The sequence below is a fragment of the Cavia porcellus genome, unplaced genomic scaffold (assembly GCF_034190915.1).
Source record: "Cavia porcellus strain 051 isolate PalLab524CR breed Dunkin Hartley unplaced genomic scaffold, mCavPor4.1 scaffold_4, whole genome shotgun sequence".
NCBI lineage: Eukaryota > Metazoa > Chordata > Mammalia > Rodentia > Caviidae > Cavia > Cavia porcellus.
In genome coordinates, this window is record NW_026947487.1 from 60,786,242 (window position 1) to 60,802,866 (window position 16,625).

The following is a 16,625-nucleotide window of genomic DNA, read 5'->3' on the forward strand; positions in this document are numbered from 1 at the left end:
CTTGGTTTTTTAAAAAGTATTTATTTATTTTGTGGTCCTATGAATGAAACACAGAGCCTTGCATAGGCTAAGCATGAACTCTACCACTGAGCTATGTCTTAAGCATTGAGTGTTTTTAATTGACTAGTAAAAGCTTTGTATATTCAAGCTGGGTGCATGGCACACATTTTAGTTCCAGCACTTTGGGAGGCTAAGGCAAGAGGCTCACAAGTTCAAGTCCTGCCTAGGCAACTTAGTCAGCTTTGTCTCAAAATAAAAAACAAAAAGGGCTGGGATTTCATTCTGTGGCAGAGCAGCCCTTGATTCCCTATCCAGTACCACAAAAAGGAAAAAAAAAATCATGTTACTTATGAATTAACTACACTATCAATGATTTTTAATATTAATTTTTCTCCCTGTGTGCTCAGACCTCCACCAGCTAAGTATGCGAGATGCAAGACTCCTTGAACCTTCTCCAACACTGGAATTTTATGCTACGTCTAATGATTTCATCTTTGCCCTTTTGCAAGGGAACGCTTTGCCTGTAGGCTCCGACCCCGCCATCCACATGGCGGCCAGCAGTCGGCGCTGCCGCCCGGCGGCTCTGAAGGATCCACTGCCCCGCAGAGCTGGTGGGAAGAAAGGAACGCGAGGGGAGTGAGCATTTCTCTGGGAGGAGAGAAACAGGACTGCAAAAAGCCTTCCTTCCGAAGGGCTTTGAAGCAATGTTAGGGAGAAAGAACTTTACTGGGAAAGTGCTGATGCTTCGCCACCACCTTAACTGCCCACCTTGGCAGTGCTCAAACTTGAAATTCTGTCTCAGCTTCTTAGAGCTGGGATTACAGCCTGCGCCAACACATCAGGTTGCGTCGATACTTTTATTAAACTATTGTATTGTAACACAGATACAATTGCATAAAATATAAACGTACAGCTTTGCAATTATTACTAAGGAAATATCCTTGTAACCATCACTTAAAACTAAGAACTAATCACCCCAAGCAACTCCCACTTGGAATTTGCAACCTCATGTTTTCTTTCCTGTCCTCCATTGTCTGATTGCAAACCAGAGGCCCACTAGGTAAAAGCCACCATCACCACCACCACCCCACCCCCGCGATCTGTAAAGGGAGCCGGAGTCTGCACAAAACAGGGCAGGAAACAGGATGCTTCCCCTGCAGTCTGGTATCTAGCAGGGGCTCCTGTGGCTTGATGACCTCCATCCCAGAGGGAGCCCAGGGCTCCTTAAAGGTAGCTTGGTAAACTAAGTGTGTGGTGAGCTGCAGGGATGGCTCAAGCTCTCCAGCCCTCCCTGTCTCATGTCATTTGTTGTGTCACTTAGCAATTCCTCTCCCTAAGGGGCAGGGTGGCTTTCTCTGGTACTGAGTCTGCCCATCCTAGACACCTGCTTAGGCCAGCATTATGAGGAAGGAAGAATGGTGTAATAGTTTAGATCTACAATGTCCTCCAAGAGCCTCTTGTGTTCAGAGAGGGAGCTTTGGAAAGGGACTGGGTCACGGAAGAGCTGTGTAGTACTCATTAGTGGATTAATCCACTAAGAGTTCAGAGCTGACCTGCTGCTAGGAGTAGGGTCCACACAAAAGAGGCTGGTCACCAGTGGCTGGATCCAGAAGGGTGCAGCTCCCTCCTTGGCTTCTCCCTTCTCTCTCTGCTTCCTGGCCGCTAGGATGTAAGCAACCTTCCTCCACCAGACCTTTCCACCAAGCCATTTTCCCTTTGGATCCAGATGACCATGGACTGAAGCCAAAATAAACCCCTCCTCCTTTAAATTGTGGGTGTTGGGTATTATGTCTCAGTGAGGAGAATTTGGCCAAGATAGACAGTGTACCTGCTCCAAGCCTTCAGCTCAAGAGACCTGTGTGTTCCACTTGCCCTCATGAGCTTCTCCCGTTGTGAGATGAATATCTCCCGTTGACCTTTAGAGATGTGACAAGATGGCCCATGGAATCCAGCCAGGGGCAGCTGAGGCTGCTGACCACCAGCCAACTTCCAAACATCAGGGTCCCAAACCAGTAGAAGTCTGCCACCTCTCAGTCAAGTGAGTCATGAACTCACATCAAGAATTATTCTTGTAAGCCACTGAATTTGGGGCTGTTTGCTTTGTAAAAATACCTGACTGATACATTATCCTTATGAGGTTCTGGGACTTATCATATGACCTTCTTGAAAGAAGTGGCCAGACTGGGAAGTAACCAGTGCCACATCTTCCCAGTAGCCCTGTCTTTCCTAGATTCTCTTGGAGTCTCTAACTGGCCTCCATTAATATATCCACTGATGCTACTGATGATTGGTACAGCAAGGATACTTGGGCCACAGCCTGGCTCATAGCTCATTTAACCCTTACAGAAGCACTGTGAGCAGGTCACTGTTAGCACCCCAATTTACAGCTTAGAGACTGAGAACTTGAAGTTAGCCGGGCAGCCCAAGGCCTCATGGTGCTTGCCTGCCGTGCTGCCTGTCTTCCTGCTTGCATTCTAGCTGGCCCCTGGCAGCTTCTCCCCAGTGTCAGGGCTGAAAGCCACCAGGCTCTCCCAGGAGGTTCCCCACCTCAGCTGCTGCACCACCAGGACCTCCAAATCCCCAACACCAATCCGGAAGATGATGGCCCCTGTGGACACACAGAAAGGATGCTAGGCAGAAACATACAGGGAACAGTGGGCAGAGAGGACATATGTGGCCACTCTGAACAGGACAAAGCACATTGGAGCAGCAGCATCTTCTGACAGAAAATCAGGTTGGAGGGAACCACAGACCTGAGCCACTACAAGTTAGGTTAGTGCTTTTTTTCACCCAAAATTTGATACAAAAACTGGACACATGAAAGAGACCAGAATGATGCCTTGCTGGCAAAGGAGCCAAGGAGCTCTGCGTTAGGCCCATCCTGACACCCCTGGGGCTTCACAGAGCACCACGGAGGTAACCCTTTCGGTAGCTTTGCTAATAGGAAGTCTTAAGGTCATCGCAAGCAAGATTGGGAGCGCCAGCACTTGAACTCAGAGCTCCTGCTTCTCACCTCTGGGCTTATTGTGTTCCAAATGTTCAAGAAAAATTCACATTCTAAGAGGAAGATAAAACCTAATTTTTTTTTAAAGTGGTGCATTTGGATTCTCCTCTAATATCTAGGATAGACTTGTCCAGTCATCAGATTTCAGAAACCAATTTACAGCATTACCGTGTTTATCTAGGGGTCCCTGGCCTTCCCTTTGGGGCTACCCCAGACCTCTCCCCCTTCATCTGTGTGCACAGCCCAGCCACCTGGATCCTACAGAGCAGCTCCTCCTGGAGCAGCCTCTCCCAGGTGGGCTGACGGGGGGGGGGGGGGGGTCACAACCGCCTCAAGGAAGCAGCCCTAGCCCCAGCAGCTCTCCCTGGGCCGACCACACCATCATTCTCACTGAGCACCTCATGACCACTCCCCTGCTCCATTCCCCTCATGACCATCAGTGAGAGCTTTGAAACCATAAAGGACCCTCTTACTTCCCAGCCCAAAGCACTCACTCATCCTGAGCTCCAAGCTGCTCCCAGCCTGCATATCCTACTTTGGGGTAACCCCACAGCACCCCTCTCACCTCATTCCTGCCCTTTCCCCTCCACAGTCCAGAACCCTGGATGCACAGACCTTCTGACACGGTTCTTGCACTGAACTTTGCTGTGCCCATCAGCTGCTGTAAGTGCTGTTCACAGGGCCAGGCACCTTCTCAGCTCAGTATCTGCCTGTGACTTGAAGCTTTCAACTCCTTTCCTGTTCTGTCCTCTCCTGTTCCATCCTGTCCTCTCCTGTTCCATCCTGTCCTCTTCTATCTTCTCCTCCCCTCTTGTCTCCTTTTCTCTCCTCTCCTCTCTTTTTTCTTGCATGCTGAGGATGGAACCAGGGCCTTGAACATGCTAGGTACTCTTAACACTGAGCTACAACCTCAGCCTCATTTGTTTATATTTTGACACATTAGATTGCCCAGGCTAGACTCTAATCTACACTCATCCTGTCTCAGCCTCCTAAATAGCTGAGATTATATGTGTGTTTCACCACACCCCGGCTCCTTATTTTTGTATAGGCTCCCATTCATTTTTGTATAATCTGTGAGTTTGTCCCATCATGGACTGGATCTTCTAAAACCACGAGCCAAAATAAGGCTTTTCTTTCCTTATAATGATCCCAGCACTCTGTACCAGTGACAGAACTCCAGCAGCCACATCTGTGGGAAGAGTCTTGAGCCCCTCTGGGGACAAGTGCACCCCTCACCTCTGCAGCCTACAGGTTCAGTGCTTGGTTTCAGGTTCTGAGGTCACTACCCCAAAATGCTTCATGATTTCTGGATGAGGGTCTCAAATTTTTGTTTTGTTGCAGGAGTTGTAAATTAAGCGGCCTGTCCTGGTGTCTGGCAGACAGAAATCACTCCATAAATCTTTACTGAAGGGTGTACAACAGCGAGGAGAATAGATGCTGTGTCCACCTCCCCCCAAGTCTACTTCTGAGGGGCTGCCAGGGCCCCACCCAGGCTTAAGAAGAAAAAGAAAAAGGGGGAGATGGCAGGGATGACAGGATATGGGCAGGGGACCTGGTCAAACCTGAGCCCTCTGACTTTTCCTTGCAGCCTCTGGTCCCTGCAGACAGCTCAGAAACAGTGGCAGCAGACCCCTGGAGCCAGGAGGGGCTGGGACCAGAGGAGGGGCATCCCTGCCAGCCTCCCCACTCCAGAGCTGCACACTCAGAAACAGATGTGCAAAACTCACATCAGCCCGGCACACCTGGAGACCAGGCTCACACCTGATTGACTAACACGGTGGGTGAGAGCCTTGGGCTCTGCTGGGCCAAACTGAGCCAGAGTGGGGTGCAGCTCACCCCAGGATCCTTCTTTAAACCACTGGAGCCATCGTTGGGGCCATTGAGCCCCTTTCCCTCCTGCAACCCCAAGCTCTCTGTTTCTGATATGAGCAAGCTGGTCTCTCTCTGCTTCCGGGGGACCACAGCACCCAGCAAGAAAGGACTGGTGAGTTGCTGTTGCCTATGTTCCCTTTAATTGCTATTTTTCCTGCTGTGGGTTGATACTGTTTTCTTTTATTTATGGTGGTGGTGGGAGGCGGGGGATAAATGTCCTGCAGTGCATTGCTATTCTGAAAGGCAATCTGTGTAAATAACGGCCAGTGATTCCAGAAATCATGGAAAAGGTCTCAGGGAAAGAAGAAGGGAAGTTCTGGCCTGAGCACTGCTGGAAAATGGGCACTGAGGCTTGGGGAGGGAGGGGACAGGACTGGAGTCTCACAGAGTTGGTGGCCGCACTACCCCTTCGGCTCCCAGCCCAGTGCTCTCTGCCTTCTGACCCACCAGCCTTCCCAACTGCAATTCCTAGTGACTCTGCAAACCTCCTGCACCAAGATCCCTTCCCCAGCGTGGTCCCTTGACCGTTTAAAAACCCAAGCTGCAGAGGCCAGTGGGCGCAGGGCTCACCCCATTTTAAATGCTCAGTCTGGTGCCTGGAAATCAAGTTTCTGCTCATCTGCGTTCACCGCCTTCCTTTCAGCAAATCTTCCCAGCTCGTGTTTAAAAGGCTCTTTCTCCTTTTGCTGTGATCAAAGGAGTCGCTTGTTCCCCTGATAGGTGACAAAAGATGTCAAAGAGGCTTGGAGAGAGTGCAGTTGTGGCTTCTTCTTTTCTCCTGGAGGAAGGGGACTGATGGGGGCACCGGCAGCTCTTAGGATGGGGTCTGTGTGTGTGCACAGATAAGGGCACTGGCCGAGTAGGGGCAGAGTGCTGCTAATGTGGTGCCAGTAGCTGACATCAGTTGGGTGGCCCTGAAGTGCATTTGCCCTTCTGCTGAGCAGAACTCCCTAATTTTGCTGTAGGATAAACACCTTTCAGAAGGTATGGACTCCAGCCCAGCTCTGGGGCTCTGTCTGACCCAGCCCTGACCATCAGAGGTCTCAATCCAATCAGAACCAAAGAGGAACATCTTGGGGCCCTTTCAGAATCACTGCCCCTTCCTCCTGGCCCTCATGCAGCAACGCAAAGTTGGAGCTGCTATAAATTTTGCCCAAGAGGGACTGAGGAGACAGAGCACCCAGACAGAGAGAGAAATCAACAGACACTGAGTCCTGATGATCTTAAAGCTCCTAGATCAAGCCACACCTGAATGTAGATGAGAAAATCTCTTTTTTGCTTAACTTGTTGAGATTTTTTCCTCTTCTTTATAGTGAGAGACTGGCATTTCCTGGTCACTTTTATCACTTGGGCCTGTATCTTCAGGGACTCACCTTCTTCAGTGTCCCTCCTTCTTTGCCCTAAGAATTTGATAATCTCTGTCTTCCATCAGCCACATCTTTAGGCTCATGACACCAACACTGTAGAGGGCACAAGTCCAGATGGGGAAACTGATGCTTGCTTAAGAGATATCCCACAGGGACAGTTCCTGGAATGAGTTGTGTCATTGCAGTTGTCTGTCTGGGGGTCTTCCCATACAATCCTCAGTCTTGAGGAATGAGTCAAAAGTCACTGCAGTCCTGTGACTGCTGCAACTTAGGTCATGCTCCTTGAATTTGACAGTCCTATTTTACAGGTTCATGAACTGAGGCAGCAGGAATAAGAAATATCTGACACCTTCTCCTACCCCACGTGTGGTAAGCACAGGGACAGTCAAGGATCAACAAAAATCTGTAGGATACCTAGCTGGTGACCACGGCCTGCTGCAGCCCTTTGGCCACTCTTGTAGGTCCCCCTGCCCTGCTGTGGACAGGCTGAGAGTGGGTGCACGCTCAGCACTGGCCTCCACAGGCACAGGACAGGCACAGTCCCAGGCCTCAAGGGTCCATTACACAGAAGGCGGGGACCGAGCAGGCCCTCAGCCAAGGTCCCCAGGCCCCGTGATGGGCTGCTGCCTGTCAACAGCGTCTCCACCCTCCCAGCCCTTGAAGTAGCCTCAGTTTTTTCCCTGGTGTGAGGGCAGGATAGAGCAGCTGCACAGAGGTCCTCTGATGAGGGGACAAGTGAGCCCAGCCTGGAGAAGGTTTAGAGCCGCCAGACCGAAAGACCAGTTTGGATGGATCCAGACTCTCTCCTCCCATTCCTTGTTCAAAGCTCTTTAGGGGTCTTTTTCTTTCTCCTGTGGGGGTGTGTGTGTGCAGCTTTCCCTCAAACTTCTAAACTTTCTGTAAGAAGGAAGGCTTGGAGCCGAGCATGGTAGCACACGTCTATAATCCCTAGCACTTTGGGAGACTAAGGCAGGAAGGTTACAGGTTCAAGCCCAGCCTGGGCAATTTAATAATTTAGTGAGGTCTTGCCTCAAAATAAAAGATAACATAGGGCACAGTGGTGCATGATTGTAACCTTAACACTTGAGGAGGCTGATGTGGGGATGACTGCAAGTCCACTTGGGCAATTTAACAAAAACTTGTCTCAAAATAAAAAGTTTTTAAAAATGGGCTGGAATTGGAACCCAGTACCACTAACTAACTAACTAAAAATATAGCTCAGTGCAAAGGCCTGGGGTTTAATCTCCAGTATAGAGAAGAAGAAGGAGGAGGAAGAGGATGAAGAGAAGGAGGAAGAGGAAGAAAAAGAAGGAGGAGGAGGAGGAGGCTAGAAAGTACTTTTCAGCCACAGCTAAGGTCAGAGTGGCCTGGCCTTAACCAACTGGATCCTTTGGAGACAACCTGACCTCCAGGCCACTCCATGGCTCCTGGTCCCTGGCTTGGGTGGTCCCAAGGACCAGAGCATCAGACAGGGCTAGCTCCAAGCCCAGGCCCGCACTGCCCTCTCCCCATAAACAGATGTGGTCGCAATGTGGTTGCAGGCCACCAGGCCATCAGGCCACCCTTAGAAACCTGATCCCAAGTTGCTGATTAAAACCAGGAGGGGGTTTGAACCAGCCATCGGCTATTTAACCAAAGATGAAAGCACGAGTGATAAGCGTCATCTCCTAGAGGATGTCATTAAAGGAAGAGCAGAGCAGTGAGTGGCACCTTTCATCATTACAGGGCCCACCAGATCTCTCTAGAGGCATCGAGCAACATCTGGGCCCTGTCCGTTAAGTGACGCTCACAGTGCCATTGTGTGGGATGCTGGCCCCCGTGCCCACACCATCCTAAACTTCTAAATATACAATGAATACTATTAATTATAGTTTTCAAGTCAACAAAATGATCCTTCATTAAGTTAATTGCCTCTTGTATTTTATCTGGAAATTATATTCTGTCTGCTCATCATCCCCACATCTAAAGCCACCCGTCGGCGGGTGGCCTGTGATGCATGGCAGGCTGCTTACAGGAAGTCAGCCTATGCTCCTGTCCCCTCCTTCACAGATCAGAAGGCACAGAAGCCTCCTGAGTATTCCGTTTGCTTGTCAGCAGGAGCCAGGGCCTGAGAGGTGGCTGCAATGGCAGAGGAGCTTGGCAGCCACCACCCATAGTCCCTGGTCAAGCTGGACCTCAGGTCAGATCAGACAGAACTAGACCCAAGTTAGTGTGTGTGGCAACATGGTCATTATCTATGTTGCCCTGGACCAGGGAGAGAACCTTATCCCCACTGTTGGCAGCCTAGGATCATCCTGCTCACAGGGGCCAGTGGCTTAGGGCATCATGAGCCCACAGAGAGATGGACAAGCTAAGATTCAGAAGAGAGAAAATGATCTTGGGACTACAGAGCAAACCATCAGCAAAGCTGGGCCTCCAACTGTCTCTCGAGGCCCATCTGTCTCTCGAGGGACAGCCACACCCTGTGTGTGCCTGGGGACAGATGGAATTGCGGAACTGTAGTTCAGGTATTCTCACCCTGCTCTGCCTTAGCCTGGAGCTTATGTACCTGTCTGCCCCGCTGCTGGAAGCCTTGCCCCTATGACTTGCTCAGGACAGTGGGATGGGAGTAGATACAATGGCCACCACAGCCCCTGCTTCTCAGATGGTCAAGAGATGCTCAGAGCAGGGCAGGAGGGAGAAAGCAAGCAGAGAAAGGAAGAGAGAGGAAGAAGAAGGGAGGGGGCTCAGGGCATTGCCTTGCTTCCTGAAGGGTGCTGTAAAGATCACACTACTACTCCTGGCCTAAGGGCTGCTTTGCCTCTGTGGAATTTGGGACACTGGCATCTCAGAGGCCCCAGGGCAGGGAGGTGATGGTCTCCAGCCAACCTCATGGGTTCCCAGTCCTGACTTGATACTCTCAAATCCCATTGTGGCTTTCTCTGAGTGTAACTCATCTCATTTTTTTCTTGTCTGCCCCAAGTGGTCCTAACAGTCCTTTTTCAAGCCCTGTCACCTCACCTCATTCAGACCTCAAAGGAGTCAGCTGCTCAGCATGGGCAGCTGTGATATGGGGTATGTGCAAGAGGCTGAAGGAGTTGTACCCCAGATCCATGGACATTTGCAGCTTCCACTGTGGCCACTGGGGATGTTACCGTGAGTTCCAACATGGGCAGGTGGCATCATGTCTTCCTGTGTGATCTGAAGTCTTAACCAGCCCTGTGGGAATCGAGGTACCCAGAGCACCCCCGAATGGGGCCAGGCTAGTGGACACAGACTACAGCCTCTTTTCCTACAGGAGGGCACCCCAGGATCATGCTCTCCTTATCCAAAGGGGCTCTGCTTGCACAGTGAGCTGTACACCCTTCTGCTGGCCTGTCACCACCCACCTTACTCTCACTCCCTCTCCGTCCAAGGGCATCCCACCGTGCCCCCATCAATGGCCCTCGATGCCTGTCCCAGGGCCCACCATGGGAAGTCACGCTAAGCCTGGAGAAGGTGGGAGGGAAAAGAGATGCAGGGCAGCATGGGGAAGGAGCAGCGCATTCTGGGATGCAGAGTCCCCATTGTTCAGAGACAGCAGGAAACAGAGAAATGGCACCAAGCGAAAGGAGATGAGATAGGGACTCCCTGAGTCCTGGCCTGCTTTTTGGAAACTGAGCCCTCATCCGCAGAGCAGCCAATAGCTCTGCAGCAGGGATGTGGCTGGGTCAGACCGATGTTTCAAACATGCCACCGTCTGCAGTGGCCAGAGAGAAGCTCACAAGGCTGTCCCCACAGGAGGAGCAACAGAGTGCCGGGCAGCAGGGCTGGGATTTCTGGGACTGGACCCCAAAGGCCTAGAAAGCCAAGCCCAGGATGACTCCTGAGCTGCAGGGGGTGGGCTGTGTCTTGCTATTGGCTGAACTGAGGAGAAGGTTGGGGTAACGAGATGAGTTGATTTTTGGTTTTCTTTTGTTTTTGAGGCTGTAGCTGGAACTCTGCCTACAGCCTGGAGGTGGGGATCACAGCCATGGGAGTAGCAGAAAGTGAGGGCGAGGAAAAGACAAGCCAAGGCTGAGGCCTGAGCAACATCTCTATTTTTTAATTTTTTATTTTGAAATAATTCTAGATTTATAGGAAGTTGCAAAAAAATATTACTGAGAGGTCCCGCCTAGCCATGTATGGCACCATCTTAAAAGGAGAATTAGGCAAAGCTGACTGCCAAAGAGGGCCCCGAGAGGCTGGAGGAGCTGTTTCACTTTGGATTTGGTTTGGCTGCAAGAAAGAGTGGTTCAAACAAGCGAGAAGGGAGTTCTTCCTCATAGAAGACCGTGGTACCTTGGTACTCACTGTGAATTGGTTCTCGGAGGCACAACAAGCACCAGAAACAAGTATCAAGCAAATTGTTTTGGCTGGAAAGTTTAGCAAGTCACAAATAATGAAGCAATCGACACTGACAAGTTCTAGCCAAACCAATGACCAGTATGGGGACAAAAGGTTCACATCAAAACGCACGAGTACCAAATCCAACGGGTTTCAAACCAGAAAACTACCAAGGTACGATTGTATTCTAGATGTAGGTGTCCAAGCCCAGAAGAGAGGCCTTGCTTCTCTAAGTCCTCAAGGACACAGGTTCTTCCAGTGACTCCACCATCTCTAGAATATTGTCTTTGTCCCCCTGCTCCAGAAAGTGCCTAACATTCCAGCCATCACAATCTCTTTTCCATGCAGCAAAACAGATGAAGATACGAAGACATTCTTTTGCTTCTCTGGTGCTAGGGATTGAAACCAGGACCTTTGCACTGAGGGATATTCTCAGATCTTCTTTACTTATTTTGAGACAGGGTTTCACTAAGCCTTTAAATTGTCCAGGCTGGGCTCAAATCTGTGTTCCTTCTGCTTAGGCTTCTTGAGTGCTGGGAAAACAGACATGTGCCACCATAACCAGCTATAAATAAGCTATTTTTAAGGAAGACTCCCAGGAGCTGCCTGCCACATGACACTTAGCAGGCACATAACCAGAATGTAGCCATAATATTTAGTTGCAAAAAGTGTCTCAGAAGTGCAGTCTTTATTTTTGAATTTGAATGCAAAGCTTTTGTTATCAAGGAGAAAAGAAAGAATGGTCCCAGGGAGCAACTAGGATCCTGTGCATGGAGTTCACGGGCAGAAGGATTCTGACAGGGAGGATGTAGTTAGCATCGTGGGAAATGCCCAAGAAACCATGACAAGAGGCTGCTGAACTGTTCCATGGTTTTGAGGATCAAAAAAGTCAATGGCAACCTACTGAGGAAAGCACAATTGTCCTTCGGACCCCAGAGGTCTACCTCTTTCAGGTGGGGAGAAAGGCAGAGGCAATGGAGATGGAGGTGTTAGGCAGAGAGAGCAGATCTGGACAGGGAGACCTGGAGCTGGCAGGAAGTAGAGGGAAGGAAAGGGGGAGGGGTGGGGCACCAGGGGACTGGTGATTTGGGAAGACCTGAGACACTGTGAGAAGCACAGAGGGAGGTGCAGATTTTATGGCTTCCAATAGTCTGCAGAGGAGCTTAGGAGCAAGGGACTACAAAAGAGAAGGAAAGGAGATCTCTGTGGGGTAGATGTCACAAAACTGAGAGCTGCGGTTCAGGCAAGTGTGGAAATTCCCCTGGATGGTGGCAGGATGTCAGGGAGTAGTGGAGGCCAGGCCTTCCTGGAGTGCTCCCAGGGGCCTCCAACACTGCTACCCTCTTTAATGTTCTTGTGGTCATTATGACACCTGCCCAGCACATCAGTGGTTCCCTATGGTTTCCAGGAGATGTTCAAACTGTTCACCATCTCCTCTGAGGCATTCCCTGACCACCTGGCACAGATCAGGATGAGTTTATCCTAAGTCACAGCCTTGCCAGTGCCTGGTTTCTGGTCCTCTGCATGAATAAATAGAGTCTTCTGGTCCTACTTCCACCTGCCAGCACCTGCAACTTGGTTGAAGCTTCTATCTGACTGCTTCCTTTATTTCCAATTCACATTCCCACTCACCTCTAGGTGTTTCACCTCAAATAATTTGCACCCAAATTCCCACCTAAGGATCCTCTCCTGAGCAAAGCCAAGCACAAGGGTGGCTTCCAGTGACAATCTGAGTGCTGGCTCAGCGGCAGGACTGGTAGGACAGAGGTATCTCTGAGCTTTGTGGTCTTCAAGATGGTATCAAAATAGCTGCCACCACATCTACAAGTTCTTCAGCAAACTTCCCTTCACATGGCTGAAGGGAATCATATGACATTTCTTGACCAATCAGTAGCAAAAGTGATGATGTGGCCAAGACTGACTTGGACTAATCACTTATGGGCAGAAAGGATATTGAGGTCAGCCACAAGGAGCAGATACATACTCAGCATCCTTTACACTGTGAGTCTTTTACTCCAGAAATAGTGGCAAGACAACTTCATGCAACCAGTCCTATTTTTTCACTATCATTTATTCATTCAGCATACACTGAATGTCTGGTGTGTTCCTGCCCTCTGGGAGCTCACAGGCTAGCTGCTCAGGTGGAGAAGGGAGAGCAAAGATGGCACAAAGAGCTGAGTGGGGGCAGAGCAGGGAGGTACGACCTTGGGGATACCCTGACCTAACTTTGTTGCCTTCTGGAATGGTCCATCTCTTCCCTTCAGTTCCATGCCACTCTCTTTTTCATAATATCCCCAACCCTCGAGGATCTATCCTGCCTCTGAGTCCCCAGAGAGTCCCAAGCTTTGAGCTGACAGTGCCTTGGCTGAGTCAGAAGTGTCATAGGTCCGCACTACAGATGAGCGCTCCCAGAGAAAGGGTGCTGTGTCCCCAGAGCTCACCCACAGTCCAGTCACAGCTCGCACAGCTGCCACCCAGGCTCCCATGTCTCTCCCACTGATTTATTTCATACAAATCAATTTCTGTCCTGTTTTTGCAGTGTATATAAAAGACTGTGGCATCAGTTAGCCTCCGTTACCCACCCACCCCCTTCTTCTTCTTCTTGTTTTTTTTTGGAAACCTCTTTGTAGGAAAAATCTCATATTTCAGCAATTTGCATTATCCACACACTCAGCTTTGAAGTTCTAAGTTATGGTAAGAAAAGGGCCCACTTATCTGCCCATAAAAAATGTTCAAAGCTTATAAATTCCCTGAAACAGATGTACATTATCATTGGATTTGCCTTTCTTTTTGCTAGAGCATGCCTAATAGCGTTTCGGCCGCCCCGGCCCCCGTACCCCGCCCCCCTTAGCATCTTGTCTCCGCGGAAGCCCGCTCCCCACTGGGCCAGGCCGACTTCAAAGGTCCCGCGCTGTCTGTGAGCAGCACTGCATAAGTGGGAACATCGGGGCCTTTTAAATCCCCCACGTTTAAGTCAATATCATGCCTCCCCTCTCCCCGCCTCCGGCAGAGGGACCGAAGTCACTTACTCCTGCTCTGCCTTCTGAGTGCCAGTTCAGCAATTACCCAAGGCAAAAGGGAGGCTTCCTCCTCCCTGGCGCTCCCTTCTCCCTCTTTTCCTTTTGGCTCCTTCCCCACTTGAGAAGATGTCAACAGCAGGGAAGACCTGCTGATCCCAGGTCTGGACAAATAAGTGGCTCTCAAGGGGCAAAGGTCACCAATAACTTCTATTGGTTGAGTCCATTGTATCCTACAATAAGAACTGTCCTTCTAAGCCCATTTCCAACATCTCACTGTCCCCTTGCTGGTTTTCCAACTTGTTAGTGCCTTTCAGGGTGATCAGCGAACTGTGTCCTGTACCCTCCAGATCCTGGAGGTGACCCTGGACATCTTCCTGCCGGCCTCCATCAGTTAACCCAAAGTCCACCCCATGCCACTTCAGGGCCTCTGCACAAGCTGTCACCCTAGCTTTCCATTTAGTCAACTCCTCAACCTTCTAAGTGCATCTTGGAGAGTTTCCTTCCTACCCCTAACCTCAATCCCATACTCCTGCAAGCTCCACAAAAAGATGTACTTCATTCTTAAAAGTATTTGGCTTAGTGTTGAGTATGGCTTCTGACACATAGTAGTTGGTCACTAAGCACTTGAAAGTACAATTGGACAAAGGACCCTGGAGAAAGGTAGTTGGGTGGTGTGGACTGGTGAAAGGCCAGCAAGGCCAGCGCAGGTCCCCTCTCAGCAGTGAGTGCCAAACTTGGGCCATTTTTTACTTTGCCCAAATCTTGCCTAAAGTTCCTTGTAACCAAAGGGTAGTCACACCCGAGACTGCCTTACTACAATTAATTGCACAGCAAGATACTCTAATGCCAAACTCTTTCTCCAGGAGGAAACAAGGGAGGAAGGAGGGTGAGAGGAAGAAAGGGAGGGAAGAAAGACAGGTCACGGTGAAACACTTTGGCCAGTTTCTGGACGAAATCACAATCAGATGCTGTTTTTGAGGACAGAGTCAGAGGAAATGGAATCAGGTGACCTTGTCTAAGATGACCAGGGGCCTGGAGAGGAAACCTGAGCCACTCGTAGTCACCAGACCCTGGTGTTGAGAGCCCACTGTTACCCCTTTCTTCTTGAGCCCTAAGTGTCCCCAGAGTTCCAGTTCTCCATCTATGCAAATACTGCTGTCCCTATCTGCTGGTCGAATCACTTTGTTCATGTGCCTGAGTACCAGGATCCCATGGGAGGGAGGCTCTGGTGCCCGTCTGTGTTTACAAACTCAGCCACCAAAGATGCCCTGTGTATGACAGCAGGCCACATGCTGTGCCTGGCTGTGGGCCACAGGCGAGGAGCTGAGAGTGTGTACTTCAGCTGCTCAGCAGGCATCTCACAAGCAGCTCTCGGCACTGGGCCTTCGGTTGTACGAGACAGTGCCTGGGGAAACCAAATCATCAGAGGCGGTGACAGGGCTGTAGAGTGGATCCTCATTATTCGCAAGGGCTGTGCTTGTCAATCTATCTACTTTCTCAGATTTATCTGTAACTCTGAAATCAATGTTTGCCATGTTTCTGTGGTTGTTCATGGACCCATGCAGAGCAGCAGGAATTTTGAATCGCTGGGTTGCACGTTCCGGGATGAGGTTGAACAAGGCCATGCTTGGCTTTCTCATTCCAGCGCTCCTCTTGCAAACAAATGTCCTTTTCACGGTCTATTTAATGCCACTGAGCTTTGCGCTGATGATTTCGCAGCCTCATTCGAAAAGAGCCGCCCGGTGTCCCCAAGCACAGAAGGCTGTGATGTGCCTGATGGAGAAACTACGTGGGTTCCACGCGCTTTGTTCAGGCCTGTGAGATAGAGCTGTTGGCTGTGTTCAATGCAAATGGAACAATATCCATTGAATAGGGTGACTTTATACAGCAACACACAAAACAGGAGTTTGCATCAATTGCTTAATGACGGCGGAGACCAGAGGCTGGCAGAAATGTCACCCCGAATCTCCCTCGGGAGCAAAGGCTTGGTGTTTGCTAATTAATTCAGGATTCAAGGCAAATTCAGGGATCATAACCATTGAGGTGGATAAGCACAAACGTAGTCACAAACATGGCCAGCACTGGGAATGCTGGGACCACCAGGCACCCTGAGAAACTGGGCCTCAGCCAGGCCAGCATGCCTCTCCACTGGGGCTCTGCTCCCTCATGTTGTCCTGAACTTGGTGGCCCAGGGAGCAAGACTGACTTTGGCTGGTCTTTGTCAATGCCCAGGGGCTAATTAGAAGCCTGGATCCAGTAGCTAATGGCTTGTCTCTTGGGCAAGTGTCACATTTTGTGTTTAGCCCTACCATGCGTTACCAACAGGATAGGTAACTAGTTGTCTGGACTATAACTCAGCTTCCTTGTTCGTTTCCTCAGAGCACTGTTCTGAGGGTATCAGGAACACTGGCTGAGCACACAGTAACTGCTCCGTAAGTGGGAGATTCAATGATTAGACTCCTCTGCAATTCTGGGCTGAGTCCCTGAGGGCAAGGACACAGAAGAAGGGCGACCAAGGATGGTTCCCAGGGCCTCCTCTCCCCCAAAGGAGAAGGCTGTAGGCTGTGCTTCCCACCACTGCCCTGCCTCTTTATAAAGAGCTCAGAATGGTCAGTCACAGGGACAAACTCCGAGCCGGGGATGGGCTCATGTGCAAACGCAGGAGTTAGGTCCTAGAAGAGGACAGGAGCTTGTCAGGTCCACACTTCCAATCCAGTCTGGAAGGAAGGAAGTGACCCTTGGAGCTTGGGAGAGAAGAGCAACAGGACAATGGAGTGGCCCTGAGCATGTAGCAGAAAGGACACACAGGGAAGCTGCCTCATGGGGGGCTCTCTCTGAAGCCGCAATGCGGCAGGCACCTCAATTCCTCAGGAGAACATCTTTTCCCAAATCCCTCAGGGGTACAATCCCCCAACAGAGCTGTCATTGGTAGATATCCTACTATGTGCTAGGCAGTGTGCGGAATGTTCCACGCACATTTAATCCAGTCCTCACATCAGCTCTGTGAGGTAGGTACTC